The following is a 6,000-nucleotide window of genomic DNA, read 5'->3' on the forward strand; positions in this document are numbered from 1 at the left end:
AAAGACATTAATTTATTTCCCACACATTAAAGTAATAACAAAAGATATACTTCCCTACCTGTTGGCTCATTTAAGGTTTTTGTTTTTTGTGGCCATCTTTGGAAGAATTGCTTAGGGCAGACCCCTGCTGCTGGAAACTAATCTTAATATGTAATTGAGTGAAGTTTTAGCAGCTTTGTTCCAACTTTTATTATTTTCTAAGTCTTTCCTTGTAGACCTTGTGTCTACATTCACTTAACTACCAAATATCACTTGAAAAGACAGATGAAATAATAAATAAGTTCATTCAGTATGTTTTTTCTGGCCAAGTCACAACATTTATCTTTTCTGTTTTTGCTTTTCTTCTTCTTTTGTAAGAAAAACAAAAACAAAAAGAAAACAAACAAAAGGTAAAGCTTCTTTTTTCTTCTTTTTTTCTTCTTTTTTTTCTTCTTTTTTTGTTCTTTTCTTCTTTTTTTTCTTCTTTTTTATTCCTGCTAAATAACATTGTTATCCAGACAATGTATCATTTGATTCTATGATTTTATCACTCATTATTAAGGTATTTAGAGCATTCCTCTTTCAAGACAGCGTATTCTCTCACTGAAACCTTTCACTCATTTACTGGAGAAGTTCTTCACAGCACAGTCTTTTCACTATCCTCATGTATTGAGGTAGAAATGTGAGGAACAATCATCTTACGTTGAAGTGTCATATCCTGGAACTTAATATTTTGCTCTTTTTCTGCCCCCACTGTAGGATGAGCAGGATCACTGTGCTGTTAAACCTTTCGAATTCTTACATGACGCACTTCATTTTCAGGACACAATACAGGGATCTCCAGGGGTCAAAACCTGGGTAGCTCCTTTGTATGGCCCAGATTGTTTCTGGAGCACTGCTACATTCTTCCTAAAAAGACCACACAACTTTTAGCTGAAAAAGCAAAGGTGCTGGCTGTGGAGTTCTTTCTGCAGCCAGTTTGTCAAAAAAAGGCTCTTTGTGCAAACCCTTGTGATTGAGCAGATGTGATCTCATGGTTTGCTGCCAGGTCCTTTTCCAGCACCCCTTGAGGCTGCAGAGTCCTGCCAGTCAACTTTTGCCATTTACAGACCCCTGTGTGAGTCACTTCACTCACTAAATAACTGGAACAGGATGCAGATTGATTTCTGATGGATTACTGAGCTCCAGCAAGGAATGAAGCACAGCAACCTGGGCAGGGACAGGGATTTTTTAATGGATAGGTGAAAGATAAAAATGGAGTTGAAGCAAGCTCACATCAGCATGGGATCTTTCACAATTGTTTGTGAAAGAATTTAGGTGCTAATTTTTTCTTTAATCTGCTCAAAAAAAAAAAATCACAACATTTCCCTCTTCCCCCTTAAAAACCCCAAACAACACCTCACTAAAAAACCCACCATAAAAGAAGACAAAAATACCCACAATGAGGAATCTGGGCTTTAATTTGCTGTAAGGACTCTTGAAGCACAAAATCTGTTATGTATTTAGACAGAATTAAAATACGATGCATAAAAAGGGAGGGTTACCATGGAATTATATTTGTTGTTTCATCACCATCACCTGGTTGCACTTATTTTCCCATTTGAAGTCCATAGTGTATGAGTTCTGTAAAGGTCAATTACTACAATCATTTCTCTATTTTAATTATCTTTGGTTTACATATTTGCATTTTTGTGAAATTTTACTATAATTATTTCCTGCAATCTGGCAACTTCTCACCACCCCAGCTGCACAGTTGCTGAAGAGTCAAACTTGACAGGAAACCTGGCAGTTAATTTTGTCTATAGGGTGTCCTAAGTTGCCATAGAAATGGTGAGAGTTCTGGCCCTTAATATTTCACTGAAAATCCCAGGATGATGATATGAGCACAAGGAACTGTGTTGTTCCAATGATCCCTAAAAGCTGGAATGCTCCCATGGGCCAAAGGCAGCCAGGTGCACCTTAGAATTTGTGAGGAAACGCTGGTAGAAGGTGTTGAATCATAAGTTTTGATAGCCTCAGTTCCTGGTATTTGTAAGAGTGTTGAAAAATCAGCTGGCCTTCAGACACAAGACTTCCCTAGGCAGAGAGGAAATGTGATGCAGCTAAATCTCAGGGGAAACAAATTTTAGAAACACTTGCTGCTTTATTGAAATAAACCCCTGAAATTCTGAGCTATGGAAATTTGTTTAGAAGATACAGTAATTGGTACTCCTCTTTTAGAATACTTTTTAAATACTTTTCAAATTTTAATTCACAAAACACACTCTTGCAAAGCCAAACATTGCACTGTGTTTGTGTTCATCAAAATAAAATAGTGGGGGCCATGTTACATATATGCTGCAGTTGAAGAAAAATCAAAATTATAAATGAATACTGAGAATTTGGACCCTTAGAACAACTTTATCACAGAGTTTTGAGAAAATACTTATGTAGTCTGCATATATTCTACTTACTGACTGTTCAGAGGTAAATTTGGTTGCAGAAAATATATCTGTTTAAGTATTTGTTATTGATATGGGAAAATCTATGGTATTTATAAGGCTACATCTGACTTAAATTTTGTTTTGGCAAACAACATGGGAAGTGCCTCAGTTTTCAAACTGGTCTCCAAGGTGACGAGCTGGGGACATTCTTTACCCTTGGTTCACATCATGGACACAACTGAATTAAAAAAAACTTAGATTAACGGTCTGCCGTAGACCTCTGACAAACCATAGCGTGGACCAAGCTACACCTGCTATGTTTTCATTTGCTCCTAGGCTGTTTGATTATTTTAGTGAACCTTAGAAAATACTCCTGGCTTCTCCCATTTCCCTGTCTAGCTTTTCTCAAATGGTGACTTTAAAGCACACTTAGTACTTGGGAGACGTCCTGGACTCTAATGCTTTATAGCAGCTGTGGACTCAACCTTGACAAACTTTATGTACAAGTTTGGTGTAATGATCACATACAGTCAAATGCAAATAATTGACAGAAATCAACAGGCCAAACAATGTTTTTTCATTCAAGTCTTCCAGTCCAAAACACACACTTTGAAATCAATATGTTTGTTATGAATTTATTGCTTGTTCCATGGCTAGCGTGATGCAAAAATTTAGGATTGGGGTTTCAGTGGGTTTATAAGTCGTATCACTTGCCATGCAATAAAGTTTAGGCATCTCTTCTTAAGGCATCTCTTCTTAAGTAATCACAATAAAAAATCAGAATAGTTAATTCAAGCCTCTAAATATTCAAAACTAAAGCTTATCTGTAAATACTCTAAATAACTAGATTGAGTTATTTATAACATAAATAACTTTTTATATATATATAAACATATATATATAAAGTTATTTATGTTATAAAAAACCATATAATTTTATTGAGTTATTAATAACATAACTACACAAGAAATGGCATATACATACATAAGAAATTGGCACAGCTGCAAAAAGAATGGCATCCACAACTAATTCTTTAAATAACTGCAGAAAAAATGTTATCCACAACTAATTCTTTAAATCTCCTTTGTAATACAGATTTTTTTTTTATTGTTAGATAATTTAAGAGAATAAAATAGATATTTATCTCTTCAACAAAAGGAATATCGGACTTGATACTTCATCCTTTTGTAATACATATGAAATTGCTTCTGCAAATATTTTCATACAATAATATCAGAAACCAAATTAAGAAATATTGAATTCTAGATCAATATAAATTGTATTTGCAAGATATGATTTAACAGATTAGAAATGCAGTTAAAACACTGTTACAGAACAATGATAAATCCAGGAGGACAAAACCAGCCTCCATTTAATGGGGAATTGCTACATGACATAGATAAAGATTTGGAAGTTAAAATCATGCATCAATAACTGAACAGGCCTGGGACCTGTCAATGTTTGGATAGAAGAGCTCTAAGAAAAGCCCATTTGCTGCAGGAAATTTAAGTCACTGACCCTCTGAGACACCACTAGAACAAAGTCACACCACTGGGTTAGGGAGGATGCCATGGAGCTGTGATTTGTCAGCATTCACAGATGTTATTGAAAATACTATTGATTTGTGTGCTAGGTTTATTTCTTCTTCAGCAGCCAAGTGTGTTAATTCTGGTTTCCTGCATAATTTCAAACAGCTAGTTATATTGAAGGCTATATAAAATAAAACATGTGACTCATTTTATCCTAAAATATTGACTTTTTTCTGCCTTATTTCAAAATTGTTATTGTCAAGTCAAATCCAAGTTAGGGAAACTGATCTTATCACTCCTTTAAGAAGGCTTTTTCTTACATTTTCTGCACAAAGAAAATCAAAGATGTTCTAAAGTCTTTTTTTTTTTAATAAAAAGAGAATAGATTATTTTAAAAACTCTAGCATTCTCATCATTTGGAATTAGAAGCTAGATAGAAAGATAGAGTGGCCTTCATCTGAGATTTGCCTTACCTGTAAAAGTCCACTCAAATTTGATAGCTCTTTGGGAAATCACTGTGCATACTTGTTAAATTTTATAACAGTTACATATTCCCAAAATTTACCATCTACACTGGCAATGCTCCTGCTGGGGATCAGAATGACTTTGGGCTGTCTTCTAAGACACTTCAGTCATACCTGGTGCAGCCAATATCTGAAATCTGAGAGTCTCTTCTGGTGCTCTCAGTGACATCCTGGTAAGGACTCAAGGAAACCTCCCAGATCCAAGTGCAGGGAAGGTCAAGTCCAGCTGTAGGAGGAGAGGAAGGATCCCAGGGTCAAAAAGGGAGAGACAGTGATGCCAATGGCAGTCCTATGTGCAAATACTGTGATTTAAAGGGAGCAGTGGGAGAGGAGTGGGGGCCTGCAAGGCTGCTGCTTGATGGGACAAAGCCTGAGACATGAGCACAGTGAGATGTGATAAGGCTCCCAAAGGGAAAGTCTGGGACTGGAGGCTACAAAGAGCATGGGGAAGGGAAGAGCAAGAGGGAAAGTGAATGAGAAAGCAGAGATGGAAAGTGCCTTATGAAACAAGCTTATTGTGTGACCTCGAGGTCAGGAAACCTCCACACACTGAATCAGTTCCTGCAGCTTTAATGAACTCAGTACTGGAGGGGAGACCATAAGCACCAAATCTAATCTTAGCCTCTTTGTTTCAGAGCCTGGCACTCCAATCCCATTGGGATATCTGCACCATCATTTACACAGATCTGCCTTTCTTCCCCTAAGACCTCCTCTCAGAGGCTGACCTACCTCTTTCCTGGCCTTGAATGATTCATCCTCCCCAGGAATTTTTCTACTTAAATCTCCCAGCGGACCTGGCTCCAGGTCAGATGTTCCATCTCACAATCTTTATACTCACTGTCTTTATCTGTGAAAACAGTGCTGCTGCTGGAACAGGCAACTCTTGGACAGCCATACAACTCCTGGTGGCTTTATGTTCAAGCCAGTCTATCTTGCTGTGGACCAGAAAACTCAAAACACACAAAAATCTATCAAAAAATTACCACTAGCAAATGCACTCAAATTCTCCTTAAAAGCAACAGAAATAAATGTTTCTTTAAAGGCAGAAGAAGTAACTGTAGTCTACTCAAAGCAACTTCCAGAATTTAAACATAAAACTACTACTTACTGTAAATTCTTACTCAGGTAGTATATTCCCTTTAGAAAGCCAGAGAGATGGAACAAACTGATGTCAGTTTTATTTTCTTTCTTTTTACTTTTTCTTCTTTCTTATCATATCTGAGAAGAAGGGAAAACAGAGAAAAAGGCAAAAATTCTAGGCTGGTTATGGCTGGTTAGGAAAGAAGTACAAATAATAAGACACAGAAATGGGAATTCCATTCCTCAGTTTTGAGCAGAATTGTGAACAAGCCCACTGACTTCTCTACACCTCTTTTTCTCTACCAGCATTGTTCTTTCTGCCTTCATTTAGCTGTGTGGAAAGCAGAGATGTACTTGGATGATGTGCTGGGAGGCATTTGTAAGTAGATAACTTGTATATGTCTGAAACAAAGCTCACTCTCAGCCTGTGGTGCCAGCCCCTCCCTGCTTGTATTGCCTGAGATT

The sequence above is a fragment of the Passer domesticus genome, chromosome 2 (assembly GCF_036417665.1).
Source record: "Passer domesticus isolate bPasDom1 chromosome 2, bPasDom1.hap1, whole genome shotgun sequence".
In the NCBI taxonomy this organism is placed as follows: domain Eukaryota; kingdom Metazoa; phylum Chordata; class Aves; order Passeriformes; family Passeridae; genus Passer; species Passer domesticus.